General features: G+C 45.3%; 1 protein-coding gene across 2 annotated transcripts in view; it reads right to left on the bottom strand.

Annotated features, from left to right (window-relative positions):
• The window catches only part of LOC124596407 (PRL-1 phosphatase), a 627,938-nt gene that overhangs the window by 167,086 nt on the left and 445,920 nt on the right, over positions 1-14,932 (bottom strand). Inside the window, exon 1 of one of the 2 annotated variants that reach the window (XM_047135539.1) lies at positions 270-370. The exons of the other annotated variant lie outside the window; for it this stretch is intronic. The gene's annotated coding sequence lies outside the window, so the exon portion shown is untranslated. Of the gene's footprint in view, positions 1-269; positions 371-14,932 lie in introns of those variants that run through there. 2 annotated transcript variants of the gene reach the window in all.

Here is a 14,932-nt window from a genome sequence, read left to right as displayed (position 1 = left end):
CCTTCAGACGAATTGCGTGACCCTTGAGCTTTCCATACAGCAGCTCTTTATTTGTGAAGATGTCTCCCGTAGAAGGAGACGAAACGTTAGTATACATACATCGTGCACCGCTTGTCATTCTGGTAATTTCAACTAAAGTGAACACCGGTCTCCAAGCCTTTATTGCAGTAATTAATAATTTAGTGACATCATGCAGTGAATGCCAGTAAGGGGAGGGGTTGGAGGCTGTCTGGAAGGCAGCGCACAGCACGCCCAGGTGAGAGCAGTACCTTGGTGCGACCCCTGTGGAAAGCTGCGGAGGGCGCCTGCAGCAGAAGACCATGCAGGAGTTTCGGCGGACGGGGACGTCGTATTCGCGAGAGCAGCTGAGCTCGCCGGGCTGGCGCGCGCGGCGTGACAGCGGGTGTGCGGGCGGCCGTCAAACTGAGCTGCCGAAATGAGACAAGAAGTGGGCGCGCGCTGCCAACCTGGGCGGCGCCCAAGAACGCGCCGGCGGTCACGAGGAATCACTCCATTAAAATAAACCCGACCCAGGTGGGCGCGCAGCGGCGCCACGATACTGCGACGCCAAGCCTGCTCGCCGGAGGGTCACCGCACACTACCAAGTAGTAGGGCTGTTGCGAATCTCGGGTGTTCCTTACTGAGAAGTGATGAATATCCCACAAGGCTAAGAAACGCGTCGCCACTGACGAAAACGCGTCGCCACTGACGAAAACGCGTCGCCACTGACGAAAACGCGTCGCCACTGACGAAAACGCGTCGCCACTGACGAAAACGCGTCGCCACTGACGAAAACGCGTCGCCACTGACGAAAACGCGTCGCCACTGACGAAAACGCGTCGCCACTGACGAAAACGCGTCGCCACTGACGAAAACGCGTCGCCACTGACGAAAACGCGTCGCCACTGACGAAAACGCGTCGCCACTGACGAAAACGCGTCGCCACTGACGAAAAAAAAAAAAAGCGTCGCTACTCGCATGTTTTCCCACGGTTGCCAATTGCCTCTTACTGAGGGATTTTCCGTACTCGAAAGTTAAAATTATCCCATATGCATCTTGGACGGGGACGCGAAAATGTCATGTAATTTTTCCGAATTTTCCTGAAAATTTTTCTTATTCGTTTTAACTTACTTGTGGAAGTTATGTAAATGCAGTTTCTACGTTTCAAAGTTTTGTACTTAAATGGTGACAAACATTTTACTTCTGATATGACAAGGTATGGAAACTGTAGAACAAGAGCTTGCCATCAGTATGTACCGATTTTTCATAAGAGACAGTGTGCCAGTCTAACCTGCAGACAGATGAGAGGAAACGCACATTACGACAGGACAAACGAATCACCAACATTATATACATATAAAAATCGTGGTCGGACGTGTTTGGAATCAGTAACTGCTACATGTAAAGGAACTACAATTACAGATTAAATCCACTGAATATGCCTTGAATATATAAAGAAAGGGCAAAACGCGTTTGAGTCTGTAAACACGAGATGTTTTTATTGTTTGTTTATATTCCTATCTTCGGGACTTGTTGCTGGGTCGCAGCCTCGTTCTCAAACGCTCATCCATGTCATCAGTCAAGCTCAAAAACTGGAACGCATCGTCGCTGACCACAGACCACTCCACTTGACAGTTTGCGTGGTTACAAGAATGTACACCTGAGAATGTCCCAAAGATAGGAATGTACGTACAAGCAGTATGACGAGGACAGTTGTGGCACAAACGATGCCGCTAGCACTTCCTCCTGCACCGCTCTATTGTTCTCCAACAAAGGAGTATTGTTCTCTAATGCCACCTGTTGATCATGAACAAAATCCTATAGTTTTCTATGTCGCCCCGCCATCTATTGTCCTCGAACAAACTATATTATTCTTCCCTCTATTTTTCTGGAACGAAGTATATTATTTCACCTTCCCCCACCCCTCTAACAACCAAATTGCCGTATTTATAAAATTGCAGCAAATTCAAAAAATTGGGGACATTCAAAACTGTCTGGGCTTTACCCCAAGCCCTATGACGTTACTGTAGAATTAAGATACTTGTCCTACATGTAAACTGACGGGAAATTCGAATAGTTCAAGATAGGGCATTGTCCTAATGATGTGAAATCATCAGTTTAGCTTGAAAATTGGGAGCCCACAACCGTAAGTTTAAACATGTTGCTACTCCAGCTGTCCAAAGTTTAAACAATTATTTCTCTGATGTCACAATTTACACAATTTAATCCACCCCACTGATGTTAAATAGAAAACAAAGTTCACTTTTCAGTTTCATATGGGGGGGGGATTCAAAATTCACATCTTTTAAGGTTAGAATGGCGAGAAATTTACTTACCGGCACCATAAGTTTAAAATCATGGGACACACTGTCAGAACTAGGCCGCATATCCTAACTGTGGAAAACTACGAGGTGTTCGGAAAGTCTCTCCGCAGTGCCGCATGATTGTTAGCTGCGCGTGCCGCATGATTGTTCGCCTGCCTGGGTTTTTCAACGATACAATAAACGCACAACGATACTGCAGTGATATTCTTTACCCATTCATAGGAGAACCTGTGTTAAGTGAAATAATGAACGGTTATTTTCAACAAGATGGTGCAATCGCGCATACATCTCGTGTTTCATTGTCACTGCTTGCTGAAGTTTTTCGTGATCGCATAATTTCACAGGGACTTTGGCCTCCAAGATCGCCTGACCTAACACCACCGGACTTTTTCTTCTGGGGTGCAGCGAAAGCAACTGTCTATAAAAACCGTCCAAAATCCATCGATGAATTGAAAACTGTAATATCCACTTTCACTGCTTTCTGTTACAGAAGAAATGTTACATGATTAGACGAATTGAATTGTGTATTCAACAACAGGGGGGACACTTTCAACATTTAATGTGAAAGTTTTTAAGTAAAAATGAATATTCAATAAATTAATGACTTGTGTTTCACTGAATTTCATTTCGGTATATTCACTGCAGAGAGACTTTTTGAACACCCCTACATAGCACACTGGTGCAAGATGTGTGGTGGTCAGAAAGTCACTACTGCCGTATGTAGTGGGGTAAGATTGGAAGAAGCATGGACGTAAGTCTTTATTCTCATAAATGCCGTGCCCTGTTAGGAGGAGGCTGCTTTACCTGCCCATGTGGAGCGGCAGCGTGACGTCATCAGTGAGGAACGTGGACAGTTGTCCGCCACAACTAGCGCATCCTTACCACAGGCGGCTACATCATTCCGCACTGAAAACTATGCTGCGGCGTATTGCACTGGGCGCCAAGCCGCCTCGGTTGCCGCTTTTGCGATCCCGACTGCACCCGCACTCAGTACAACAATGTCGCGATGTGTGCCTCGGACTTGCAGTACATTCCAACATAGGGATCCCACTTTACGCGCGCTTACACAGACGCATTCCTAACGCCTTAACCACGACTTAATTTTAGAACTACGGCGTACGTGAACTGTGCAGCGCGAACAAACGCGACCGTACGGCCGCGCACCGAATGGTAGCCAACCCCGCGTGTCTGGGCGTTTTGTTTCGTTTTAGGACGCAAAAAAAAAAAAAAAAAAAAAAAACCGCGGTCTTACGCGCCCAAGTCAAAATTATAGAACACGAACACAGAGAGGAGTTAAACGACTACGTCAGTCCCTATGGACAGAACAGGAGACAGCTAAAAATAGGCACGTCGAAAAACGACTAAAAAACACCATACGGAAATGCAGATCCAAAACTAAAAATTGAATGGCTTTCGCCATATTGCTTCGGCGAATAAAAAGTAAAACGCGGTCGACAGCCCGCTCGTCATTCGCTAAAACGGCCGATAAATCAGACGGCAAACCCATGGTGGAACGTAAATTGTCTTTAAAAAATGGCATTCTAGCATGAAGTGGCGGACGGTTAAAATTCGGGCGCAATGCGTACAAAGTGAAAAGTGATAGGGTAGCGCCACTTAGCAAATGACGATGGTTAAAAAGGCAATGCCCAATACTCAGCAGAGTTAAAATTCCTCCCGGTGGGAGGGCCGAGAAGAGGTCGTCCAAGGCGCTGGGAGAGGCTGAATAAGCCGAAGTTTAGTCCCGTGAAGATCGCTGGCGATGCCAAAGGGATACCGCCTCCTGACAGACGGCAACACAGAGATCATCGGAGGGAATAGAGAGGCACTAGCGGGCTGAGGTACGAGGACTGCAGCCTTGGCAGCAGCGTGAGTAGCCTCGTTTCCTGGCAGACCGACATGACCCACAGAAACATCACACTGGCTCCATCAAGAGTGAGCAGTTGACAGTTTTCCTGGACCGACTGCACTAAGGGATGGGCAGTGTACGGCGCATATAGACTTTGGAGTGCATTGAGTGAGTCAGACCAGACGACAATTGGAAAGGGCTGTGTCGCCGGATGTACTCCCTGGCCTGATACAAGGCGAAGAGCTCGGCTGTAAATTCTGAGGAGTGTGCCGGAAGCCGATATCGAAAGTCACACCCGACCCCACGGGTAGTCCGAGAGCCATCAGCGTAGACAAAGGTACTACTGATAAGTTTCATGCGAAGGTCGTGAAACTGGAGGCGATAGGCCGAGGCTGGAGTAGTGTCCTTAGGAAACGATGAAGGCCAAGGTTAACTCAGGCCGCCTAACGAAGCCAAGGTGGTGAAGGGTTCACATTCACTGGGAAAGTTGAAGGTAGTGTGAAGTTAAGTCGCCAAAGGAAGTGGCGAAAGCGGACTCCAAGTGGTAACAAAGGAGAGTGACGGGCCCCATACTGACGATCAAAGGAATCACCAAAGAAGGAGGCATAGTAGGGGTGGCCATGCATGGCAGACAAACGGCATGCATACCTGCTGAGGAGAAAGTCACAGCGGTAGGACGGTGGTAGTTCAGCAGCTTCAGCATACAGACTCTCAACCGGGCTGGTGTAAAAAACACCCGTGACCAAACGGATGCCAGGATGGTGGATAGTGTTGACATGGCATAAGAGGGATGGGCGTGCAGAGACGCATAAACAAAACACCTATAGTCGAGATTCGAACGGACAAGGGACCGGTACAAAAGGGGGATGTACTGACCATTGTTTGAAACATGAATTGTAAATGACTCAAAAACATTTGCAGCAGTAGTCTAACGTACTGTCAACAAAAATTTTGTCACTGCCACAAAGCAGTCGTAAATTATCAGATGAGAGGCACACGATTTATAGCTAGAGTCGTTGAGGGGAAGCGCATTCTCTTTTCTTACACTTTAAATATTCATTTCCAGCAAAACACTGTTCATTTAAAGTTTTTCGTAATGGCGGCAGAATGGAGCTTCCGGTCCTGGTCCGACAAAAATATATATTTTTTAATGTCAGTAACAACCTGACTGGAAATAGTTCATTGGAGGCAACTTCTTTAAGAATTAATTATAAAGGTCTCACAATTCAAAAATGGTTCAAATGGCTCTGAGCACTATGGGACTCAACATCTTAGGTCATAAGTCCCCTAGAACTTAGAACTACTTAAACCTAACTAACCTAAGGACATGACACACACCCATGCCCGAGGCAGGATTCGAACCTGCGACCGTAGCAGTCCCGCGGTTTCGGACTGCAGCGCCAGAACCGCTAGACCACCGCGGCCGGCTCTCACAATTCAGTAATACACTATTATAAACTGTCTAAGTTATGACTGGCTTCATGGTTCTGACTTCATTAGTAAACAGAATGTGGATTGAAGAACGTTTTAAATAAACACGTGATTTACAGGCTTTTGCTGTGCTCCTCCACGCTACTCCACACTGTTTACCTTTCCGAAATTTATTTCTTAGAAGACTGATCAACTAATGCCCCCTTTCACTTGTCATATGCGCCACAGAAACTTTACAATGCAATTCCAAGTTACTAGTCACATACTGGCACACACAGCGCAGTCCTCAGAGAAAGTGATTAATAAAAAAGAACAATTCATTGCAAACATTAGCGCCGGCCGGAGTGGCCGAGCGGTTCTAGGCGCTACAGTCTGGAACCGAGCGACCGCTACGGTCGCAGGTTCGAATCCTGCCTCGGGCATGGATGTGTGTGATGTCCTTAGGTTAGTTAGGTTTAAGTAGTTCTAAGTTCTAGGGGTCTGATGACCTCAGATGTTAAGTCCCATAGTGCTCAGAGCCTTCTGAACCATTTTTGCAAACATTACCACGTAGTAAACAAAACAGTCGCGCGCATTCGACCTGTTTTTTAAGGTAATGCTGAACCTGCCGTCGCGCAGTTGGACAAAGTGTAAATCTTGCCGCGCATAGTCGGTACCCACCCAAGTAAGCTCCAATCAACGCGTACCTAAAACGAAAATCCGTTTGACTAATGACAGTAGCATTAAATCATCGTCGCAACCGCACGTTCTGTAAACTGTCGCATTAATGTTTTGCGGAAAGAAGGTCTATATGCCCATACACGTAAGATCGGCTATCTGTCTGCGTACGGCCGTAATGGTCGTGATAATAAAGATTCTTATTATTAGTTTTTGAGGCGCAGAACGACAGTGTTATCAGCACTCGTACAAATTCCCAATCTTTTCACTGTCCAGTCTCACCTTTTTTCCGAATGACAACACCCGGTCGAGAATCGAACCCGGGATCCGGTGGTCCAGAGGCAACAACGCTAGCCACTTTTTTTAATCTCATTTTGTTCGTTTTATTTGCTCGGGGCGGACGTACCATGACACCCATTTAAGTTGCAGAGGACGACTAGCCCTCTGACCGAACTGAGATACCCTGCCGGCATGAGGACAACACAAACACCCAGTCCCTGGGCGGAGAAACCAGTTGGCGCAGCACAATAGCGTGTCGCTTACTTCTAAAACTGAGTCGTGGTTAAGGCCTTAGGAATGCGTCATTGGAAGCGCATGTTAAGTGGGATTCCGTGTTGGAACGTTACACATGCTGAGACACTCATCCTGGCGTTATTGTACTGAGTATACCGGTGCAGACGGGATCGCTGAGTGAGGGCCGCAACAGTGGTAACCGACGAGGCTTAGCGCGTAGTACAATACGACGCCGCACAGTTAACTGCGAAATAATGCAGCCGCCTGTGGCAAGGATGCACAACCTGCGGAGTACAATTTACTTACTTTACTTTTCCGTGTCCAGATCAAATTTTATTTTTCCAATAGTTAGCCACCTCTACGGCTTTGTCGTTGGCTTGCAGCAGGTCACTAAAACTGCAGGGCTCCGGCAGTAGTCGGCACGTGAGCAGATGTGCCTCGCCTTGTACCTCTCCGCATCCGCAAAAAACATCATCGTTAGTCAGCAGTCCCCACTTGCACAGATTAGTTTTGCATCTGGGTACACCAGCCCTCAGCCTATTTAGTGTTCTCCACACTGTATAAGGAAATTTGTTTCCAGGTGCCATTTGCTCTTTTGGTATTATCTGCAGTGCGGTTTGTTCATTCTCCCATTTACGGACTCTTATCTTCCTGTGAACTGTCGAGGATCTTGGTTCTTGCAGTAAAGCTATTTCTAGACTTAAGCCTCGGAGCCTGAGTGACGTGCCCATTCAGTGGGTGTCCAGAATCTGTTTCTTTCTTTGTTCTCTCAGCGTCTGCTGCCACCTGCCTTCTGATCTTGGATGGGGCAATTCCAGCAAGTAGGTACAAATTACCCGTTGGTGTGGGTCTGAGACAGCCTGTAACAATTCGCATTGTCTCATTTACACTTACATCAACCTGTTTATCATGTGCAGATGCTTCCCATACTGGCGCTGCGTAGTCTGCTGCAGAAACACACAGAGCAAGTGCTGATGTTCTCAGTACTGATGGTCGAGCTCCCCATTCATAGTTTGTCAGCCTGCGGATGATGTTATTCCTGGAGCAGACTTTAGCCTTTGTGTTTTGGCAATGCTGCTTGAAGGAAAGCGTTCTGTCAAGTATAACCCCAAGGTATTTAGGTGTTGGACAGTGCTTTAGCTTCTTACCTTGCCATGTAACGTCGAGCTCAACTCCAGCATCTCTATTGCGCAGGTGGGTTTTGTCAAGGTTTGGCTTGAGGTGATTGGCGTCGTAGTATTGAGCCAGATCTTCAAGCGCTCTAGAGAGATTGCCAGATGTTGCATCAAAATTGGACCCCTGGACCACCACAGCTGTGTCATCAGCATATACGAACAGTCTTGCATCTTGAGGTATAGGTTGGTCATTAGTGTACACATTATAAAGGATGGCGCTGTACTTGTGTAAATGAACATGCAAGTTCATAGCTCTCGCCCAGTCCAATCCCACTACATACGACCATAACAAGTGTTTGACAACCATACGTGTCCCACCAGCGAGCTACAGTTTTTAAAGTTGGGATAAGCGGTCTAATTCTGACAACCAGAGCGCTCCCCCATCATTTTAAACGGAGGATAAGAATTTCTCACCAGGTGACTTTTTTTATAGTTTTTATTTAAATCTTATCAGAAGTGAGCTTTTGGGCTTCGAAGTTAAGGTAAAGGGCTGTATTACATTGTTTAATGTCTGACATCAGAGATGGACAGCTGATCTAGCAACATTTATAAATTTATGGTTTGTGGACTCCCGATTTTTGAACTGAAACTGAACTACATTCTGGTTCAACTGAACTGAGTTCCAATTCAACTGAATTGCTTGACATCAGCAGGACGAAGCCTAATCTTTAATTTTTCAATTTCCCACCAATTTACACTTAGGGCAACTTCCTTACTTTCACAATGGTGTTCTAAGACTAACGGGGGAAACGTGGCTATTTTACATTTCCCACCATTTTCTGAATTTTTTGTCATTTGATACATAAGTCAGTTGCTCTACGTTGGAGGGGTCGGAGGGGGGGGGGGGGGGGTTGCGGTGGAGGCAACACCCTTTCTTCCGAAATAGAGGAAAAGCAATAGCTCATTGTTCAGGAAGGCAAGGGAGGACGATTAGAGAGCAATCGCCCTTCGTTCTAGATCAATATAGGCGGAAGCAGGTGGCAGGATCCTTTGCGCCAGCACTGCCCTTGTCATATTTCTAGTGTAGACAAATGTAGCATTGAGATATTTCCAGGAGTAAAGGGCATTTTCCCATTTCGAGCCACGGTAGACTCAAATTCACCGGTAGTTAATACACACTGTGATTTTGCTAAATGGGGACAAACTGCAAGAAACCATCCCCTAGAGATTTAGGATGAAAAAACAACTCATATGGATATATCGCCGCAAATGAGGTCCATCGGAGGTACAGCATCTTTAACACGGAGTTAAGATTTTTGACAGTGTAGGTTCCAATGATTCAAAAGCAAACGTGGGGCAGTATTGAGTGCAACTAACGAAGGATTTCAGATTGATTTCCAGAACGCTTTCGACATTGTACCACACAAGCGGTTTGTAGTGAAATTGCATGCTTATGGAATATAGTCTTAGTTATGTGATTTCCTGTCAGAGACGTTACAGTTCGTAGTAATTGACAGTCATCGAGTAAAACAGAAGTGATTTCTAGCGTTCCCCAAGGTACTGTTATAGGCCCTCTGCTGTTCCTTGTCTACATAAACTATTTAGGAGACCATCTGAGCAGCCGCATTAGATTGTTTGCAGATGATGATGTCATCTATCGTCCAGTGAAGTCATCAGAAGATGAAAACGACTTAGAACAGATCTGTATGGTGCGAAATTTGGCAATTGACCCCGAAATAATGAAAAGTGTGACGTCACCCATACGAGTGCTAAACGGAGTCCTTTATCTTCGGTTACACGATGCACGAATCAAATCTAACGGCCGTAAATTCAGCTAAATACCTGGAAATTACAATTACGAGAAATTCAAATGTTCCAATGTGTGTGAATTCCTAAGGGACCAAACTGCTGACGTCATCAGTCCCTTCACTTACACACTACTTAAACTAATTTATGCTAAGCACACACACACACACACACACACACACACACACACACACACACACACACACACACACACACACACACACCCGAGGGAGGACTCGAACCTCTGGCGGGAGGAGCCGCGCAATCCGTGACATGGCGCCTCTAACCGCGCGGCCAACCCGCGCGGCTACGAGCAATTTAAAAATGGTTCAAATGGCTCTGAGCACTATGGGAGCTAACAGCTGAGGTCATCAGTCCCCTTAGACTTACAACTACTGAAACCTAACTAACCTAAGGACATCACACACATCCATGCCCGAGGCAGGATTCGAACCTGCGACCGTAGCAGCAGCGCGGTTCCGAATTGAAGCGCCTAGAACCGCTCGGCCACAACGGACGGCTACGAGCAATTTAAATTAGGAAGGAAACACAGGAAATGATGTGGTGAAGGCAAATCAAAGACTGCATTTTACTGGCAGAACACTTTGAAGACGCAACAAATCTACCGAAAAGACTGCCTACACTACGCTTCTCCGTCCTCTTTGGAGTACTTCTGCGCGGTACGGGGTTCTTACAATATAGGATTAATGGAATACATCGAGAAAAGTTCAAAGAAGAGCTGCAAGTTTTGTATTATCGAAAAGTAGGAGTGTGTGTGTCACTGACATGATACAGGATTTGGGGTGGGCGTCATTAAAACACGAGGCATTTTTCATTGCGGCGCAATCTATTCCCCAAGTTTCAGTCAGCAACTATTTCTCCAGAATGCGAAAATATTTTGTTAACGCCGATATACGTAGGGTGAAAAGATCATCATAAAATAAGGGAAATCAGAGCCCGTACAGAAAGATGTGTTTTTTTCCACGTGCTGACATTGTGGAATAATAGAGAATTGTTGTGAAGGTGGTTCTATGAACCATCTGCGAGGCACTTTAGTGTGATTTGCGGAATATCCATGCAGATGAAGAATAAACCAGGAAAATGGGATTGATCGGCCTGTACTAGTATTTTAGTGGTACCGATAGAGATAGCAGTTATTAGTACAATAAACTCGCATTCGGAAGGACAATAGTTCAAACCCCTCTTCCGGCCACCCTGACTTAGGTTTTCCCTGATTTCCCTAAAACGCCCAAGTCAAATACCGGGATGAATCCTTCGAGAGGCACGGACGATTTCCTTCTCTACCCTTCCCAAATTGGAGCGTGCGCTCCGTCTCTAATGACCTAATAGTCGACGGGACGTTAAAAACTAACCTCCTGATCGTCCTGTTTCAATGGTGTGGTGTCAGTGCACAGTTGGGGTCGATCCAGTCTTTATGTGTTGTAGGGGTAAATCCTGTCGAGATGTCTCCGCACGGAAATGCGCAACTGAGCTTGACCAAAATCATTTAGTAGCCACATTACCCTTCATACCATCAGATGCACCTCTCCCCGAAGGGGTGGCAGGGTCACCCGCAGGAAGTGCAGATATGCCTCGCCTAGAGTCGTCGTGGAAGAATGTCTGGTCCCACGAGGCAGTCGCCAATAATTTCCGCCCACACACAGAGGCCGAAACGGTGTTAGCGTTTCGCTGCCACCATACTATGAGGATTCTTCGACCCTCCCAGGTGGGTGTTGTGAATGTTGACTATAGTGCCCATCGTAAAGGTAGCCTCACTTATGAACAGGATGGATGACAAAATTTTCAGCACTGTGCAAATGAGGCAAATTCGGAGGTAATAAATCCTGGACGCCTTGTAAGTTTTAGGAGCATTGGCAGTTGAGGAAAATGTTTCACACGGTCGGCTACCTTACCTACCTCCAATGGAACGCATTTTCCGCCATGTCCATATGACCTTTCTTGGTTCTCAGGAATCGTTTCCTTCAGTTCGCCCCTATTTGCCAGAATCACCCTGTACAGATACGTATTGTGTTTCCTAGGAACTGCAGCTATTCCCTGGGATCATTGCGCTGGCGAAAATAGTTGCCATTTTAAGCACGTAAATAAGAACTTGTGTTAGGCTGTTACTTAGACGTAGTTTTAAGTTTTTACTATGGCTCTACTGCACTCCAGCACGGGAAACAACATCACGCAAGAAAAGACAGCGGTAAGGCGTGCTTGGTTTAACAACTTGTTTACTAACATTCGACTGCGCTTAACTCTACTGTTATTACACAAGATGTAAACCAACTGATGTAAGCACTGTCTTTCACAGTGGTGTATAATGCATTGTTCTTAAGTGCCATGCGTACAAATTCAGGAATTACCTGACTCAATTAAACCAACAAAACGAAATTGCACTTGGCTGAGCAGTCAAGCGGTAGTTGGATCGAAATGTCGAGTTTTCAAGTAGTTTGAAGAGGAACGTAACGTGGCCTAACCACCCAAAATATTTTACCTCAATGGCAACCGTCACGAAAGCCTGTAGGCTTCTAACATCGCAGTTTTTTTCTGTGCATAAAGCAGCACATTCTGCACAGTTTTAACTATTTCGAGTCAAGAACAAACTACCAACATGAGTGACTAAGGAAGTAGGTATCCTCGGTGTAGCGAAGCTGCTTAAACATTAATAAGCAAGACTTCGCGTCCAGATTGTATACCAGTCACGTTCCTTTCACTGCATAGTGGTACATTAGTTCCATACATTTTTTTCTGTCAACAATCTACTGACTGGTTTGATGCGGCCCGCCACGAATTCCTCTCCAGTGCCAACCTCTTCATCTCAGAGTAGCACTTGTAACTTACGTCCTCTATTATTTGCTGGATGTCTTCCAATCGCTGTCTTCCTCTACAGTTTTTGCCTTCTACAGCTCCCTCTAGCACCATGGAAGTCGTTCCCTCATGTCTTAACAGATGTCTTATCATCCTGTCCCTTTTCCTTATCAGTGTTTTCCACACATTCCTTTCCTCTCCGATTCTGCACAGAACCTCATGTCTTACCTTATCAGTCCACCTAGTTTTCAACATTCGTGTGTAGCACCACATCTCAAATTCTTCGATTCTCTTCTGTTCCGATTTTCCCACTGTCCATGTTTCACTACCATACAATGCTGTACTCCAGACGTACATTCTCAGAATTTTTTTCCTCAAATTAAGGCCGATATTTGATATTAGTAGTCTTCTTTTGGCCAGGATGTTGTCCTTGCTCCGTCCATCACTCGTTTTTTTACTGCCTAAGTAGAAGAATTCCTTAACTTCATCTACTTGGTGACCATCAATCCTTATAAGTTTCTCGCTGTTCTCATTTCTACTACTTCTCAATACCTTCGTCTTTCTTCGATTTACTCTCAAACCATACTGTGTACTCATTAGACTGTTCATTCCGTTCAGCAGATCATTTAATTCTTCTTCACTTTCACTCAGGATAGCAATGTCATCAGCGAATCGTATCATTGATAGCCTTTCACCTTTAATTTTTAACTCCACTACTGAACCTTTCTTTTATTTCCATCATTGCTTCTCGATGTACGGATTGAACAGTAGGGGCAACAAACTACATCCTAGTCTTACACCCTTTTTAGTAAGAGCACTTCGTTCTTGGTCGTACACTTTTATTATTCCCTCTTGGCTGTTTTACATATTGTATATGACCCGTGTCTCCCTATAGTTTACCCCTATATTTTTCTCAGAATTTCGAACATCTTGCACCATTTTACATTGTCGGACGCTTTTTCCAGGTCGACAAATCCTATAAAAGTGTCGTTGTTTTTATTTAGTTTTGCTTCCATTATTAGCCGTAACGTCAGAATTGCCTCTCTCGTCCCTTTACTTTTCCTAAAGCCAAACTGATCGTCACCTAGCGCATTCTCAATTTTCTTTCCCATTCTTCTGTATATTATTCTTGTAAGCAGCTTCGATGCAGGAGCTGTTAAGCTGATTGTGCGATAATTCTCGCACTTGTCAGCTCTTGCCGTCTTCGGAATTGTGTGGATGATGCTTTCCTGAAAGTCTGATGGTATGGCGCCAGACTCATACATTCTACACATCAACGTGAATAGTCTTTTTATTGCCACTCCCCACCGATTTTAGAAATTCTGATGGAATTATCTATCCCTTCTGCCTTATTTGATCTTAAGTCCTCCAAATTTCCATACTTAGCAATCATATACAACCGCTCGCTCGTAAGATGATCCGCACCTGAAGACTGGAAAGTAAGCTGCATGCCTATGGAGAATCGTCTCGGTCGTGTGACGGAGTTAGTGACTTCCTCTCAAAGGTCACAGTTCGTGATAACTGGTGGAAATTTATCGAGTAAAACAGAAGTAATATCTGGCGTCCCCAATGTGGCATGGACCCTCTGTTGTTCCTGAGCTAGATAAACAATTTAAAGAGGCCATCTGAGTAGTCTTCTTAGTTTGTTCACAGATGCTGTCATTTACAGTCACGTAAAGACATCAGACGATCAAAACGAATTACAAAATGATTTAGATGGTTCAAATGGCTCTGAGCACCGATGGGACTTAACTGCTGAGGTCATCAGTCCAAAATGATTTAGAAAACATAACGGTATGGTGCAAAAGTGGCAACTGATTCCAAATCATGAAAAATGTGGTCATCCACATGAACACTAAAAAGAATTTGCTAAATTTCAGTTACACGATAAATCACACAAATCTAAATGCTGGGATGTCAACTAAATACTTAGGGATTACAATTGCGAATTGTTACGATCTCTCAAAAAATGTTGTGGGGAAAGCAAAAGAAAGACTCCGATTTATTGTACAACACTTACAAAACTTAACAGGTGTACTAAAGAGACTGCTTACATTACGCTTGGCCGCCATCTTTTGGAGTGTTTCTGTGCTGTGTGGGATCCGCATCAGGTAGGATTGACGGAGGACGTAGGGAGGGTTATAACAAGGACAGCTCGTTTTGTATTATCGAGAAATATGGGAGAAAGTGCCACGGATATGTTACACGAGTTGGGGTGGCGGCTATTAGCACCAAGGCCTTTTTCGCTGCGGCAGGGCCTCGCCATAAGATTTCTATCATCACGTTTCTCCTCAGAGTATGAAAATATTTTGTTGGTGCCGACCTACGTAGGGAGAAATGATCATTGTACTAAATCAAGAGAAATCAGAGCTCGCACGGAAAGATTTATTAGTTCGTTTTTCCGGCGCGCTGTTCGAGAGTGGGACGGT

This window comes from Schistocerca americana, chromosome 2, assembly GCF_021461395.2.
Source record: "Schistocerca americana isolate TAMUIC-IGC-003095 chromosome 2, iqSchAmer2.1, whole genome shotgun sequence".
Taxonomy (NCBI): domain Eukaryota; kingdom Metazoa; phylum Arthropoda; class Insecta; order Orthoptera; family Acrididae; genus Schistocerca; species Schistocerca americana.
Note: the sequence above shows the minus strand (reverse complement) of the source record. Positions and strands in the feature narration are given on the sequence as shown.